General features: G+C 39.8%; 1 protein-coding gene and 1 long non-coding RNA gene across 4 annotated transcripts in view; one reads left to right on the forward strand and one right to left on the reverse strand.

Annotated features, from left to right (window-relative positions):
• Nucleotides 1–17,837, forward strand: part of tet3 (tet methylcytosine dioxygenase 3) — a 257,674-nt gene that overhangs the window by 86,900 nt on the left and 152,937 nt on the right. The gene's annotated exons all lie outside the window — the stretch shown is intronic.
• Nucleotides 2,410–17,837, reverse strand: part of LOC137335810 (uncharacterized) — a 50,212-nt gene continuing 34,784 nt past the window's right edge. The window contains exon 3 of the long non-coding RNA XR_010966500.1: nucleotides 2,410–2,531. This is a non-coding gene — a long non-coding RNA (uncharacterized lncRNA). The remainder of the gene's footprint in view (nucleotides 2,532–17,837) is intronic.

Consider the following 17,837-nt stretch of genomic DNA (forward strand, 5'->3'; position numbering starts at 1 on the left):
AAAAAGCAAGCCAAAGGAATTACCTTACTACATGTTAAAGCGATATTAAAAGTACATTTATTCAGATCTATACTATTTTTGAGCAAATAGGGATAGAGATCAGGCTGAAGGATAGAAAGCAGAGACTAGAAGTAAATGTAAGTTACTTAGATTGGCAAGATATAGTTATTGGTATGCTCCAGGGACCAGGAATTGGATCTCTCTTGTTCTCCATAAACATAAATGATTTGGATTTGGGCATAGAGGGATTAATATCAAAATTTGCCAACACCAAATTAAAGGGCTTGACAAGTTTTGAGGAAGAATGCAGGAGACTTCAGGAAACACAGATTAGGGAGCAAGTAAACATGCCATATGCTGTTCAACATAGTTAATTGTGAAGTAGTGCATTTTACAACATAGATAGATGTGAATGAATACATTTTGGGGAAAAAAAGAAAGGAAATGGAAACATAATCTGAACAGTAAAACTCTCAATGGATTGCAAGAACAGATAACTCGGGGTGCACATGTACAGATCTTTAAAAGCAAGTGAAAGAAAACATAAAGAAGGGCCAAAGATACAGAGGCCAGTAGATACAAAAGTATTGATGAATCTGTACGAGACAGTAGTAAGGCCTCAACTGGAGTATTATGTGCAGTTTTAGGCACCCCATTACAGAAAAGTTATTGGAGCCATAAAAATATGGTAAAAATGTAGTCTTAAAGGGGTAATATCAGGGCTGAGAGGGTATAATTATGATGAGAAACTTGAAAAACTACCACTGTGTTTACTAGAACAAAGAAGGTTAAATGGACTTAATCGAAGTTTTTAAATGTGCAAATAGTGAAAGATTATTTCCGTTGGTTGGTGAATCAGTAACAAGGGAGCATAAAGATAGGATTAATATTAAAAGCATAAAGGGAAAGGTTAGAAAAATGTTTTCATGCAAAATTATATTAGAATATGAAATGTGTTACTGCAAGTGGCTATTGAAGTTGTGTCAATCATGGCATTTAAAAGGAATTAGATGAATATCTGAAGAGGAAAAATATTAAAGGATATTGGAAAAAGTAGAGAAATTGGATTGGAGTTGATAGCTCCAGTGTGGAGCGAGTAATGACACAGGCACGATAGGCCTAACAGCCTCCTATGCTGAAATGTGTGTCCATAAGGGAAATATCAGCAGAAAAAAATTCAGGTTTGGCAGGGCTGCAAATGGGCAGTAGCAGATCAACCGCCCTTTATACACCCTGCCAGATTTTCCTTTCCTGGAAGGAAAATTGAACGGGGTGCATAACGGCGGCAGATCCACTAACACCTATTTTGTGCCCCTGACAAAATTGAATTTTAACTCCAGGAATAGTATTAAAAGAATATAATGTGCTTACATCATCCCTCGCAGCTTCGCCGCTACCAAAAAGTGTTTTGTAGTATAGCTTTGACCTTCCTGGGAGGGAAATTATTACAATCCACTCACACAGACAGCAATTCCAATCACCTCTCAGCTGTCTTAAGGTGACATACCACAGTCAGTTTCAATGGGATAGAATGACTTAAATAGCTGAGCACTGATTGGAGTCAAGCCTACACTACAATGGTTCCCAAAACCTCTTTGGGAAATTTGTAATATTTTTGTGTGACTGACAAATTAACTATTTTCAAAGAAAGAGACTTTGGTCATTCTTTTTGTAAGATACCACTGCAAATCTGCCTAATGTGCAGGTTTGTGTTTTGCCCATAGATAAATATTTCAGTAGTTTCAATAATTACAGTTCAAATGTTATCTTACCCTCACTGTTTAACACTTTGGAATTTATTGATTTTGAAGCACACAACTCTGTTGTACAACTTTATTTACATTATCTTACTCATGTATTTTTCTGACCACCAAAATTTCTGGACAATTCATAGAGACTTCAACCTTCTGCATTAACAATTAATAAACCCCCATATTATATTAGTCAGTAATAGATAGCTACTGGACAGATTAAGCAGATACTCAATGTCATTACATAATTGCAGTTAGTTCGGGGTTGTGGGCAAATATCTGAGATACCAAAGATAAAAATGAATTAATTTTGTTTTTTTGACTGCATTGGCTATATGTGCAATTGCTTGCTCTTTTTGGCCTGAATTTCACTTTTTCAATACTTACTGGCGAGTTCTAAATTCACTCCTGTACTGATTTCCTGAAAAGTTTTGTATTGAGCATGCTGCTATTTATGGTAAATTTCTAAATTAATTTTGTTTACCTCTTTTATTGAATTCTGTTTGTTGAATGTATTCTTATTTGCAAAGTTCTGTACAGACAAAAAATTGTAATGTTGGCACATGTGAAAAAAAGGAACAAAACAGAGGGAATTGCAGAAAATATCCATTCTGGATACTTTTTGTTCAAACTTACGCAATGTTTGAAGTGCTGGTGCTGAAATGGATATAGTCTTCGTCTGCCATTTCAGGCCTTGTGTTGTATTATGAAACAGTCAAAATAGTTTTGCTGGGGGGACGGGATTGGAAGGTCCATTCACTTGTCGTCCTTGAGACCACACTGGAAAAAGTGACCACAAATGTCTGGTTATTGGAGAAAGCTCAAAGATGTGACAGTTTCCAAAATTCTGTGACTATGAATTCGAATTATCAACAAAGGCATTGTTAAATTAGTATGGCTCCCAAAATTATTTTGAAATAATTCTCAAAAAAACTGAGAAGGTGACAGGGTAAATTCATCAATGCTGCATACCCAGCGGGGAGCTGCCCTCAAAGGAAATGCTGGTTGGAGGTAGAGCTACAATACCACAGCACCAATTCTCCAACTCATATTCCTTCCAAATGTGCTGGGATCACTGAATTTACTCGACTGTGACATAACTGTTGCATGTTTTATGGCAAAATATCGGGATTTTTTTCTTCACAATTCCCACTGAGCTTTCTCTGAAAGAAGATTGGCCCCAAAATTCAGAATATGATTTGGGGCTTAAAACCTTAGTTATCCTTCACCTCAAATAAAAACAAATGCAAAGTATTTAGATAACATTTAAGATTTGGTATACGGCTCCCATATTGACTGCGCTCTCCTGGTTCCATTCTTATTTATCCAGTTGTAGCCAGAAAATCACCTGCAATGGCTTCACTTCCTGCTCCCACACCATTACCTCTGGAATCCCCCAAGGACTATTACCTCTGGAATCCCTCAAGGATCTATCCTTGGCCCCCTCCTATTTCTCATCTACTTGCTGCCCCACGGTGGCCTCATCCAAAAACACATGTCAGGTTCCACCTGTACGCTGATGACACCCAGCTCGAACTCAACACCATCTCTCTCGTCCCCTCCACTGTCTCTGATTTGTCACACTCCTTGTCCGACATCCAGTACTGGATGCGCAAACATTTCCCCCAACTAGATATTGGGAAGACCGAAGCCATTGTCTTCGGTCCCTACCACAAACTCCGTTCCCTAGGTACTGACTCCATCCCGCTCTCTGGCCACTGTCTGAGGCTGAACCAGACCGTTCGCAACCTTGGCGTCCTATTTGACCCTGAGATGAGCTTCTGACCACATATCCACAATATCACCAAGGCCACTCACTTCCATCTCCGTAACATCGCCCGTCTCCGCCCCCGCCTCAGCTCATCTGCTGCTGAAACCCTCATCCAAGCCTTTGTTATCTCTAGACTTGACTATTTCAATGCTCTCCTGGCCAGCATCTCATCTTGCACCCTCCATAAACTTGAGATCATCCAAAACTCTGATGCCTGTATCCTAACTCACACCAAGTCCTGTTCACCCATCACCCATGTGCTCGCTGACATACATTGGCTCCCGGTCCAGGAACGCCTGGATTTTAAAATTTTCATCCTTGTTTTCAAATCCGTCCATTGCCTCGCCCCTCCCTATCTCTGTAACCTCCTCCAGCCCGACAACCCTCCGAAATCTCTGAGCTCCTCCAATTCTTGCCTCTTGTATATCCCTGATTTTACCGCTCCACCATTGGCGGCCGCACCTTCAGCTGCCTAGGCCCTAAGCTCTGGAATTCCCTCCCTAAACCTCCTTGCCTCTATACCTCTCTCTCTTCCTTTAAGATGCTCCTTAAAACCTACCACTTTATCCAAGCTTTTGGTCACCCGTCCTAATATCTCCTTATGTGATTCAGTGTCAAATTTTGTTTGATGACGCTCCTGTTAAGTGCCTTGGGATGTTTTAATACGTTAAAGGTGCTATATAAATGCAAGTTGTTGTTGTTATGGTTTTAGGATTTCTTGTAACCTGGCCAGACAACAGCTTCAATAAGTGGACTGTGTCCCTCACAATATGCAATCTGGGGTAGAATTTCTGTGGGTGTTCTACCAATCCACCGCTGTAATTTCGACACAATCTCAGGAGAAAGGGTGTAAACTGTTTACGCCATTTCTCTAGGGTTCCCAGTGATATGTGCTGAAGTTACAGTGAGAGATCAGGAGAACTCTGTGGAAATTCTATCCCTGTATCTTTTTGCTTTCTGCCCCAATGGATGCCATGATAGAATGCATGGGCCCATTGAATAACAATTATTCCAACTGTGCTATCACTATTGAATTAAGCATAGCTTTGTGCTATGTTCCTAAATCTACTTTGGATATACAGAAAACGATTAGTCTAATAGGATTTGTAAAATACAGTTTATCAGAGCTCAAATCAATCCTCCAACATTTAGAACAGTTCCTTGGAATGAAAATAAACAAGGTTCTGAGAACTGCGGCGGTGAATGTTAACAGACCAGTCTTCTTGTGTCCCTTGCTAACAGAAAATTGTCTCAAGCAGTGTCCCTCAGACAGGGACTTTCATTTGAAGCATGAAAGTCACATACTCACTGAGCTTTTTAGTCTAAACACCCTTCACAATCTGGCAAGAACTGCAAAATCTGTTGATGGATTTGCTTTGATCTTAATTTCTTTGAAGGAGGAAAGCAAACAAATTTTAGATATTTTACCAAACAAAAGAACAATGGAATAACATTTTGTATCTTTGGGACAATTGAATGCCATTTTAATGCATCAGTCATCCAGCTTCAAAACTCAAATATAACAAATCTACCATTGAATCTAATATAACAGAACAATGAAGTTCATATAAACAATTCCAGATTCAAAATTGGATAGTTCCAGTTTACAGATTATCATACTAATAACATATGCAAAACATAGGACAGTCCCATGCTTTTGACACTTGTTTGGAAGAATACTGCCTTTTTATACTAAATAAACAGCATCAATTTCCTGATTTGTGACATTCGTAAAACTGATGCCCTAAAATAATATACCATTAGATTATAAACATAACCTATGGTTTACTGTCATTCTGTCTACTTTTAATTATGCCAACTTGTTTATGATGACTGAATTAGTCAAATTCCATTTTTATTACATGGGATTGTGGGATTTTTGTGGGACTTTTTGTGATCCTGTCAATTTTTCCAAGAGCATTGCACATCATGGGCTTTAATTATAAGTAAGAACACAGAAAGGTTTTGGTCAACTGAAAACAATTGCAAAGCATTAATAAATGGTCACTTTAGGAACATAAGAACATTAGGAACAAGGAGTAGGCCATTCAGCCCCTCTAGCCTGCTCCATCATTCAATTAGATCATGTCTGATCTGCAACTCAACTCCATTTTCCCGCCTTTGATCCATATCCCTTGATACTGTTACCTAACAAAAATCTACCTATCTCAATCTTGAAAGCTCTGAATGTCCTAACATTCGTAGCCTTTTGGGGAAGAGAGTTCCAGATTTCTACTATCATTTGTGTGAGAAAGCGTTTCCTGATTTCGCTCTTTAAAGGCCTGGTTCTAATTTTAAGATTATGTCCCCTTGTTTTTGATTCCCCACTGGAGGAAATAGTTTCTCCATATCAACTCTATCAAATCCTTTTAACATTTCAACCACCTTGATCAGATCACCCCTCAGTCTTCTATATTCAAGGGAATAGATGCCAGGTTTATGCAACCTTTCCTCATAATTTAATCCTCCAAGCCCCAGTACAATTCTGGTGAATCTGCACTGCACCTCATCCATGGCCAGTATATCCTTGCTGATTGTGCAGTGCCCAAAACTGAATGCAGTGCTCCACATGCAGTCTGTCCATGGCTCTATACAACTGAAACATAACTTGCTCCCTTTGTATTCCAGCCCTCTTGAGATAAAGGCCAACATTCCATTAGCCTTTTTGATTGCTTTTTGTACCCCTGTCTACTAGCTTTTAATGATGTATGTACTTGGACTCCCAAATCTTTTTGCTCCTTGACAGTTCCTAGTTTCTCACCATTTAGAAAATACACTGATTTATCTTTCTTGGGTCCAAAGTGGACAGCCTCACACTTGACCACATTGAACTCCATTTGCCATAGTTTTGCCCACTCACTTAATCTGTCCATGTCCCTTTGCAACTTCCTGATCCCATCTGCACTATTTACAGTGCCTCCTAACTTTACCTCAAAGTCTGTCACTGTTCTGCATCAAAATAACTGCACAGAAGTAAAGGGAATAACAAATACAAAGAGAAAATTAAAACAATTATTAAAAGGTGGGAAGCTTTTCACCTCTGGGACTTGAGTTCAAATTCATCCCAGACTTATGAAAGTCTCCTCTGTCAAAAGGCTGTAAGAATTCTATGTATTGTATGTGGGCATGGACACGAGCACAACCTGGTAATTTCACCCAGGGAGACTACAGGAAGGTTGGTGGGGGAAGTAGAAAATGTCAAACTGTGCAGTGGGGCTACCCATCTGATTTTAGTCCTGTAGTGCATCATTGGAGTATGCTTTACATCTGACAATGCTATACCTGACCTGGGAGTGCTTCATACTACCAACGGGTGACTGAAATTAAAGCTATGCTATTTCTCAGCACTAACATGCCTCACCTCGAAAAGTACAAAATTCACCAAAGTAAAATATAATACTCATCAAAGGCATGTGTTTCTGGAGGTTTTAACAGACCAGGCTTAATTTCGGTACCAAGTTAAATCATGCCAAATTGCGTTCTAAAACTTGTGACAAACACCACACCTTCTCATTATTGTCGCTTTTTCCATTGATTTCGATGAATTTATTGTTGTACTGCTTACTTTTGAGTTATGAGTTGATTACAGGGCTACCACTTTGTTGAATAAAGTTGGCAAGAACTCTTGCTGCTAATAATGGCCCAGGGACTAACAGTTGCTAGTTTATGCAGCAAAAACTAAATATCATAGAAGTATAACTGAAAGCAGTTCTGAGTATGTAATGTCTGTTGCATTGTAACATAGTTCTGAAGCACTGGTCAAAATCTCCGTTGAAGTTTGTATTTAGGTTTCTTTCGGACAGCAAATGTTTTTCAACAATCAGATTGCTGAGCTGAGAACTGAGTGAGGGTGAAATGTTCAGCCAATGGGAGGATCAGAAAATTGATGACTGTGGATTGTTGTTGCAGCTCTGCATTAGACTTCAGCATCTCCTGCTACCTAGCCATGAAGAGTATTCACACACACTACAGATTTGAGTCTGATTGTATAAGTACCTTTTTAACCAGTCTCAAATACGCAGACTGGCAGGATATGAAGGAGAGATGGTGATAAAGAAAAAATTCCATTTCCTATTGAAAGGAATGGAGAACAAAAATGTCTTTCTCCAAATCAAGTTTCAAGATTAGTTTTGATCATTTTGCTATTGGACAGATCAGTTGTTGGATTAATCACATTGTTAACAAAATTAATTGTATATGGAAAAATATTTTTCTTTTAGCTACAATTATCTAATGTAAAGCAAGTTTGATATCATCCTAACCCAATTCCAAATGGATGCTGGTTCACAGCACAAAACTGTCCACCAAATTCAGCAAATATCAGCATTGAGGTATATTTTCGTCCATTCATTAATTTTAGCAAAAGAGCAGACATGTGCATAAAAAAAATTCCCTGATTTAAAATCAGATCTACCTTCCTCCCTAAAATTAGCAAACAGGAAAATGTAGCACCATATAACTCTCTCAATTAAGTAAGAGAAATGAATGATTGGTGTTTGAAAGGGAAATGTTATACTGGCGTCACAGGTGAAGAGCTACAGTTACAATTGGATTTAATGGCACAACTTTTCCAAAGTGTCTGTAAAGATGAGGCCCAATGATGTCATTCCTATCATAAAGGCATTATTTGAATTGCAAAGACAGTGTTTGTATTCAAATACATCATCGTGTTGTGCTGACTTCATTATACCACTTGCAAATCATATTGTTCCTTTAGGAAAGATGTCAAGTCCTTAGAGAAGGTGCTGAAGAGATTTACTGGAATGATGTCAGGGATGAGGGACTTCAGTTATGTGGAGAGACTGGAGCAACTGGGTTGTTCTCCTTAGAACAGAGAAGGTTAAGGGGAGATTTGATAGAGGTGTTCAAAATCATGAACAGTTTTGATAGAGTAAATAAGGAGAAACTGTTTCCAGTGGCAGAAGGGTCGGTAAACAGAGGACACAGATTTAAGGTGATCAGCAAAAGAGCCAGAGGCGACATGAGAAAACATTTTATATACAGCGAGTTGCAATGATCTGGAATGCACTGCCTGAAAGAGTGGTGGAAGCAGATTCAATAGTAACTTTCAAAAGGGAATTGGATAAATACTTGCAGGGTAAAAATTTACAGGGCTATAGGGAAAGAGCAGGGGAATGGGCCTAAATGTATAGATCTTTCAAAGAGCTGGCACAGGCACGATAGGCCGAATGGCCTCCTCTTGTGCTATAATACTACTATGATATAATTTCAATACTTTATGAAGCTTTACTCACCAATCAAAATGGAAAATTTGAGCCATAAGCATTGGAAGAGTTGAGGTACATTGCTGGAACAAAAAGTGGAGCTTTACTCTGCATCTATCCATGTGATTCCTGATCATGAGTGCTCTGTGTTGATGCTGGATGCAAAACAATAGTGCTCAATTTTTCAACAAAGGGAAGTTTTGCAATTTTTTACAATATTGCTGCCATCAAAGGCAGTGCACATGATGAAAATAGATAGTTCACAGCCTTTTCTCTGACAACAGTGCCAATGAAGCATAAGTGACTTAAAAAATGGCTGCTGGTAGGCTGAGTAGCAGAAGCACTTTTGCCCAATCCTGTATAGGTACCAAAGCGGTATTGCTGATGTTAGTCTTCTGGACCTTCTTCAGACATTGGGTATGCACCAGCAAAAATAAATAGTATTACTTTAAAACAATTCTGCATGCGTAAACTTGAGTGTGCACAGTTTTGAAGTCTATCTAGTTTCTGTAGAAACCAATCAGCAATATAAACAGAGACCGGGAGCCAGCAGTGCAGTGCTGCTTCAGAGAGTGGTTCTCCAATATCACTGAGGCACAAGAATGGAAAGATGGATTTAGTTTGTTTTGGAATAAGACTGGAAACACAATTTCATCCAGATTCAAAAAAAGGTGGTTTAGTCAGTGAGCTGCAAGTGCGAGTTTGTGAATTGGGTTTTTAGGGGTCATTTTCAACTTCACCACCTGGGCAGTAGCCCGGTGGTGCGGATCACCTGCCTGTTATAGAAATTGCTCAATTTTTGATCCATTGAAATCAATGGAATGAAAATTGGGCGGGTTTTATAAAGGGCGGATTCTCCAGATTGCTGCCCAGGCAGCAAAGTTGAAAATTACCCTCATAGTTTTACAGCCCTATTTCCGATTTGTGCTTGTCACCAGCAAGATTCCATGTTGCAAAATTGTCCTTATCATGTCTACAATATGTTAGGCATGTGTGCATCTGTGCAGTGCGTTCGGACTGCACAAAGGGTGGTTAGAAAAATCTTTTTCACATTAATGGTTATTAGAACATGGAATGCTTTACAACAAATGTCGATTGAGGCAGAGAATGTAACAGCATTTAAAAGGGATTTGGATAAGTAGTTGAAAATAAAATATAAAAGGATACAGGGAACTGGGGAATAGAGTGTATTAGAGTAGACAGCTGCAAAAGGTAGCACTGGCACAGGCACGATGAACTGTAATTCTCGGGTCAGGGTAGTGACAAAGCAGGTGTTATTTCCACTAATAACATTTTTACTGAATTAAAATAACAACAATGTACCAGAGCTAGGGAGGATAAAAATCAGTTAGGATGTCCACCCTGATTGCTATCCATTGGTCACAGCTGGAAAGTGCAAAAGTGTGGATGTGAAGTGAGAATAGTTTGGGCTTGGCTTTTATGCTCCAGCTCACACATGAAGAACTGCCAGGTGTTTGGCACATTATCTATTGAAGGCAGAAAGAAATGGTGTTGAGATAGCATTCTTCTTTTAAATGCAAACCCCAGAGGGTCCAGATCTCAGAGCTCTCCAACTTAGGAAGGATGCAAGCTGTTCATGAGTTGCCAGGAGGCATGGTCAAAGAGGTTAGCTCAGATCTCTGAGAAGCCATCTCTCATAGTCTTCTTTCTCCACCAAATAATCTAAACACCGTGGGAAGTGGGCATTCACTTCCGTGACTCTGCTTTGATGGTCACAGACTTATTTATTGATGATGTGGAGATGCCGGTGATGGACTTGGGGTTGACAATTGTAAACAATTTTACAACACCAAGTTATAGTCCAGCAATTTTATTTTAAATTCACAAGCTTTCGGAGGCTACCTCCTTCCTCAGGTGAACGATGTGGAAAAAATCCACATCGTTCACCTGAGGAAGGAGGTAGCCTCCGAAAGCTTGTGAATTTAAAATAAAATTGCTGGACTATAACTTGGTGTTGTAAAATTGTTTACAATTATTTATTGATGGCAGTGGCATTTAGCCCCTCGAGCCTGTTCTGCTATTCATTGAGATCATGCTGGACCTGTGACCTAACTCCATATACCTGCCTCAGCCCCATATCCCTTAATACCCTTGGTTCACAGAGATCTATCAATCTCAGATTTAGAATTCACAATTGAGCTAGCATCAACTGCCGTTTGCAGAAGAGCGTTCCAAACTTCTCCCACCCTTTGCATGTAGAAGCATTGCCTAACTTCACTCCTGCACGTCCTGGCTCTAAATGTTAGGCTATGTCCCCTAGTACTAGTATTCAAGTACAGGAGACCTCCAAAAACAGTTACAAATGACTCAGCAGCCAGAAGCAATAATTCAGCCACTAACCTGTAAATCCCGCATGTTCCCTGGTGGGGGTCCTCCAGGCATTCTAAGACACGTTCAGATGGTCAGGGTTAAGTCTGTGCATTGAATTGAGCGTTAAGTCCCAAAATGGTGTCTATCACTTTAAATCAGCGTTGCACACTGATTGAAACCATTTTCTCCCAACTTTACATGCTTCCAGCGTTCGTTACCTGCGCTAACTCCTATACCAAGATGGCGTCTGGCGCACATTACCCTGGAAATGTGCATGCGCAGCCAAGACGCCATCTTGGATGTCAGAGAGGCCGTGTAGCGTCGAAATAATGGGTGCTACACGGCCCAATTTAGCGCCCAATGTTACTAGATCAGCTGATTTTCACAATTGTTCACAGTTCTCAGTGCAGCTTTGGCCTTGTACACTCAGGTAATCTCATGGAGGAGGGCAAAAAATTGAGCCGTGGGTGAAATTTAAAAAGATGCAGCTACGTAAAAGGAAGTGGTTGCATGAGGTGAAAAATTCTTGCAGCATTGAGAAAGATTCAGAAGATACTTCAACCCATTGGTAGCCTTTGTCAAGGCTTAAGGGGGAGAGAGGAAAAGAAGTGTTAGGAAAAAATTAAGAGCAATGTAGTGATTTGGGGTTTGGAGGCAAGTGATGATGCTGACATTGGCATTCGGCTGTTTGAGATGGGTGCTCGAAAGCTTGCCCTGTATTGCACTCCAGAGTATCCTCTTCGTAAGGCAGCAAAGCAATATGCCTGCAAGGAGGTCGGGAGTGTCAACGTCAAGAGGAAGCAGACCAGGTAAAATGTGGCTTAGTCCATTTCAGCCAATACCTGGCTGTTCGGCCACTCCCTATGAGTTCCCAACACTTTAGCCTAGATCTCAGGCTGAAACTGTTCTTTAAGTGGAGTGTCTGCTATTATTTTATTTGCCAACTTTATGCCAGCATAAACAGTACTCAAAGTGATTATACTCTTGTCAGTCAGAAAAAGTCCAAAATGTAGCTCAGAAGACAGTGACTGCTGGTGGTCAGTGCAAGCTGCATTACAATAGTAAAATTATTCAACTCAGGTCCCACACCGAATTTCGCATTCTTTGGGTGAAAACCACCCCAGCAAAGCCCACCTAAGATAACCATATGACTAAATTACTGGCCTACAGAAGCTGACTGCATAACGGTGGCACTAAGTTGGAAAGATTCCTTCAAAATTTGTAAAAATTTTTGAACAAGCATTGAAAATTAGTTGCATATTACTCTGTGCAGTAGTTTTTGTTACTATTGAGAATGCCATTTTTGTACTGTAAGATTTTTTTCCTCTGTTCTTTTCTACAGTTTTGTTGCTCGTTGCTACAAATCAAATTTCAGCAATGGATGTGCTGAGGATGGGAGTTCCTTTTTGGGAACCTAGGGGGTGAAATTCAACTTTAGTGGGGGGCTAAACGGACAGTAGCAGATGGACCTGCAGGAGCAGATTGGCTATCTGTTATACACCCCAAAAGAAAATTGAGTGGGGTGTATAACATGCAGCCAATCTGCTACCACCCGTTTTGCAACCTGTTGAAGCTGAATTTCACCACCAATGTGCTGCTTGACTTATACGAGGAAGACAAGTTCATGAGGAACATGCAAATATATTATAGAGTTACATAGATTGAACAGCACAGAAACAGGCCATTCGGCCCAACAGATCCATGCCGGTGTTTATGCTCCACAAGAGCATCTTCTCTCCCTACTTCATCTAACCTCATCAACATACCCTTATATTCATTTCTCCCTCATGTTTATCTAGCTTTCCCTTAAATCCATCTATGCTACTCGCCTCAACTACTCCTTGTGGTAGCGAGTTGAATATTCTAACCATTCTCTGGGTAAAGAAGTTTCTTCTGAATTCCCTATTGGACTTATTTGTGACTATCGTGTATTCACGGCCCCTGGTTCTGGACTCCCCCGCAAGTGGAAACATATTCTTTACGTCTACCCTATCAAACCCTTTCATAATCTTAAACACCTCTATTAGGTCACCTCTGAGGCTTCTCTTTTCCAGAGAAAAGAGCCCCAGCCTGCTCAATCTTTCCTGATAGGTATAATCTCTCAGTTCTAGTATCATCCAAATAAATCTTTTGTGCACCTTCTCCAATGCCTGTATATCCTTTTTATAATATGGAGACCAGAACTGTTCACAGGAGTCCAAGTGTGTTCCAACCATGGTTCTACACAAGTTTAACATATCTTCTCTGCTTTTCAATTCTATCCCCCTAGAAATTAACCCCAGTACTTGGTTTGCTTTTCTTATGGCCTTATTAACCTGCATCGTTACTTTTAGTGATTTGTGTATCTGTACCTCCAGATTCCTTTGCTCCTCTACCCTATTTAGACTCTTATTATCCAAGCAGTTTGTGGCCCCCCTTATTCTTCCTACCAAAATGTAATACCTCATAATTATCTATATTGAAATTCATTTGCCAATTACACGCCCATTTGCAAGTTTATTAACGTCCTCTTGCATTTTGATGCATTCTTTCTTTGTATTAACTATACCCCCGATTCGGTGTCATCCGCAAATTTTTAATTGTACTTCTGATTCCGGAGTCCAAATCGTTTATGTAAATGGTGAACAACAGTGGTCCCAGCACCGATCCTTGTGGAACACCACTTCCCACCTTTTGCTTGAGTAACTAACTTTAACCCCTACTCTCTGTTTCCTGTTTTGTAGCCAGTTTGCTGTCCATTCTGCTACCTGTACCCTGACTCTACATGCTCTGACCTTAATCAGGAGTCTACTCTGAGGTACCTTATCGAAGGCCTTTTGCAAATCCAAATATATTCCATCTACTGCATTACCCTGGTTTACCCTTTCTGTTACTTCTTCAAAGAATTCAATGTGCTGTGATGACACCTGAGGCAGCATGCAAACAATTATATGTACAACTGTCCACATGCCATTACAGGCTAGTTGCTAGCATACGGCCAAAGCTGTGCTGGGAGCTTATGCTAATTATTCGAATGACCTGATCTCTTAAAATTGTGCACAGTCAGCTGTGAGCTACCTATGTGGCGGCAGTCAGCCATTCCCGGCAAAGATTTTGCCTATGCGCAGAATTGGGGCTATAAAGTATTACGTAGTGTACAGTGCAAAAATGTATTTGACAGTTGGACAGTTTTGAACTGCTCACAAAGCTACTATTCCATTTCCACCCATGAAATACAAGTTGGCACTGAAAATGTGGTTTTGTATCAGCTTGTTAACGAACAATTAATAAATTTACATTTGAAAAAGTCAAGTGAAAAAAATAGACTAATGTTTACTTCCTTGAAGGCTCAATAACTGAGCCATGCAGATCAGCTCCCAGGTTTGATCCTCAGTTTGTGCTGATTTCACCTGCAGTAACAGTAGGGGTGCTGAAACTGACTTTATCACCCCTCAGGAAAAATTTGGCCGGCGCTACTGTTACTGAATGCCATCCAGTGATCCCTGATGGGTATGTACATTTGCAGATATCCGGTGAGGACAGTATCAGGCTTGACTGATACTCCTTGTTAGAATACCCTGCTGGCACTCACTGTCAATGCTCACATGTGAAAAATGGCTCACTTAGGCAAGGTAACAAAGGGCAGCTGTGCATTGTAGACTTATCTGCCAACAAGGAGTCAGTGTCTGCAGGAGAGGAGGAAGGGGAGAAAAGGTGATGAGAATTTTTAAAAAAATTTTTAATAGGCACTTACAGAGAGATACCAGAGAAACAAATGGGTGTCCTGTGGCTTTTTTAAAAACTATACTTTAAACTGGTTAAGCATGAAACATAGCATTAGAGAAGGGAAAGTATCATGTAAAATAAAAACTGCATTGGGTCATACTGGAGGTATCCACTCTTGGCAGTCATTGAATTCTCCATAATTTTTGTAAAAACTGATCAATCTCCTTTGGTTGAGGGAAATCAAGACCAAGTGCAGTCTTCAGGTGAAGTCCATTTTGACGGCAGGAGATAATTGGACCAGGGCATGCAGTTGTAATTCAGTCCTATTTTAAGGTCATATATTCTGTCCTTATTTTTATATAATACTTTGATATGATATTGTTATTTATAGTTAAATAGCAAAACTTACATCAATTTAGCAAGTGGAGAAGTAGAGCTGGTTGGAGAATACAAGTTTCTGAGGAGCTGGGAGACACAAAACTGAGGTGCTACCACACCATCACTGGCAGGAGGGTGTAATTACAGCTTGACAAGTTTATTTTGGCAGTCTCACTGTAAATGCGGATATAGGAATTTATAATAGAAAAGTTGATACAAAAATGTGACAAAAACGTTACAAGAGGAATTAAGGTTTCGTAGACAGGAAGTACATACCAATGTAAGATTTTTAATTTGTTACATGAGATAATTATGTCTTTGAACAATTTCAAGAAAGCGATCCGAGTCAAATGTTTGAAACATTTTGTAAGTGCAATTTTCTTGAAGACTCCCTGGTAACAGACATGCTGAATTGGTCCCCTACAAATTTCATGGTGCAAGAATTTCTGTATGATGATCCAGAATTTGAAGTGAAGTAAACCGTCCGTCAGAGAGTTCAACTGCTTGCATTAAATATTGTAAGTTTGTAACTCTATGAAGATGTTAATTGTATCCATGGGATTTCTATCAATTAGTTTAATTGTATTCAGGCGGTATGTATCAATTGGGTCTCTCTTGTATCCACATATAAGAGCTTATCTAGAGTGTGAGTGTGTGTAATGTGGAGCTCTGTGAATAAAGGCTTGGAAGCAACTGAAGACCAGGCCCCAGTATTCAATCCTTCACCACCGGGCTATCCAGCTTGTAACAGAAGATGCATTGTTAATATCAGGTACCAGGTGGAATGTCTTACAAACAAATTGAGTGATTGTGAATGATTGATGTATCATTGTATCATAGTAGTACAGCACAGGAGGAAGCCATTCGGCCCATCGTGCCTGTGCCAGCTCTTTGAAAGAGCTAAGAATTAGTCCCATTCCCCTGCTCTTTCCCTCTAGCCTCTGCAAAATTTTTCCCTGCAGGTATTTATCCAATTCCCTTTTGAAAGTTACTATTGAATCTGCTTCCACCACTCTTTCAGGCAACGCATTCCACATCATTATAACTCGCTGCATAAAAAATGTTTCCATATGTCGCCTCTGGCTGTTTTGCCGACCACCTTAAATCTCTGTCCTCTGGTTACAGACCCTTCTGCCACCGGAAACAGTTTCTCCTTATTTACTCTATCAAACCCATTCATGATTTTGAACACCTCCATCAAATCTCCCTTTAACCTTCTCTGTTCTAAGAAGAACAACCCAAGCTTCTCCAGTCTCTCCACATAACTGAAGTCCTGCATCCTGGTACCATTCTAGTAAATCTCTTCTGCACTCTCTCCAAGGCCGTGACATCCTTCCTAAAGTTAGTGTCCAGAATTGAACACAATACTCCAGCTGAGGCCTAACCAGTGTTTTATAAAGGTTTAGCATAACCCTTGATTTTGTAGTCTATGCCTTTATTAATATAGCCCAAGATCCCATATGCTTTTTTAACAGCCTTCTCAACTTGTCCTGTCACCTTCAAAGATTTGTGTATGTGCACCCCCAGGTTTCACTGTTCCTGCACCCCTTTAAAACTGTACCATTTGGTTTATATCGCTTCTCCTCTTCCGACCAAAATATATCACTTCACGCTTCGCTGCGTTAATTTCATCTGCCATGTGTCTGCCCATTTCACCAGTCTGTCTATGTCCTCCTGAAGTCTGTTACGATCTTCCACATTGTTTGCTGCATTTCCAAGTTTCCTGTCATCTGCAAACTTTGAAATTATACCCTGTATACCCAACTCCAGATCATTAATATATATCAAAAAGAGCAGCGGTCCTAATACTGACCCCTGGGGAACACCACTGTATACTTCCCTCCGATCTGAAAAACAACCATTCACCACTACTCTCTGCTTTGTGTCCCTTAGCTGATTTTGTATCCACTGCCACTGTCCCTTTAATCCCATGTAATGTCATAAACCGCATGATTGAAGCTTTATTAGATTCTAAACATTATTCTACCTGTGAAATGTGTTAGGATCTTTATTCCAGCCTGGGTTATTCATTATAATACAATTGGATTTCATGGGGTAGTCTTATTCCCTTTTTCAAGTTTTTCTTCTGCCACCTTTAAGTCTCATGGCAGATAATGGTGGAAAGCAGACACCTAACTTTAAATCACATTACTTGACCTGAACTGAACACCTACACAGGAATGGTACATTGTGCATTTATTATAATACAGCATTCTTGCATTGAATTGTGTGATTCATTCTTCTAAAATACTTGCAAATGTAAGAGGGATGGATAGTAGCATCCAGCAAAATGTTATGGTTGAATCATTTCTGTTCAAGTTAGCCAACAAAGGCATCAGCCTCTGTATCTGTGACAAACTCAAATTAAATCTTTAATTTTTAAAGAAATAAATTATGTTTGCAGTTTATTAAGGATCAGTGGCACAAATGTATGAGCTACTAACTCATTGTGCAGAATATTATTGTGCCAAAAGCACTGAACAGAAATTCATTTGCACATAACCACACAATAGATCAGTGGCATTCAGGTTTACACCAACTCAGCTCAAATGATTCATATCCTTGCCTGAATCTGCTCATTAGTAATGTCAATCAACCAACTTTTGAAAACATTATGCAGGAATATGCGAAGTCCACCAAATTCTCAAAAATATTAAAAAGTAGGCTGTAATACAT

Source organism: Heptranchias perlo, chromosome 20 (assembly GCF_035084215.1).
Source record: "Heptranchias perlo isolate sHepPer1 chromosome 20, sHepPer1.hap1, whole genome shotgun sequence".
Classification (NCBI taxonomy): domain Eukaryota; kingdom Metazoa; phylum Chordata; class Chondrichthyes; order Hexanchiformes; family Hexanchidae; genus Heptranchias; species Heptranchias perlo.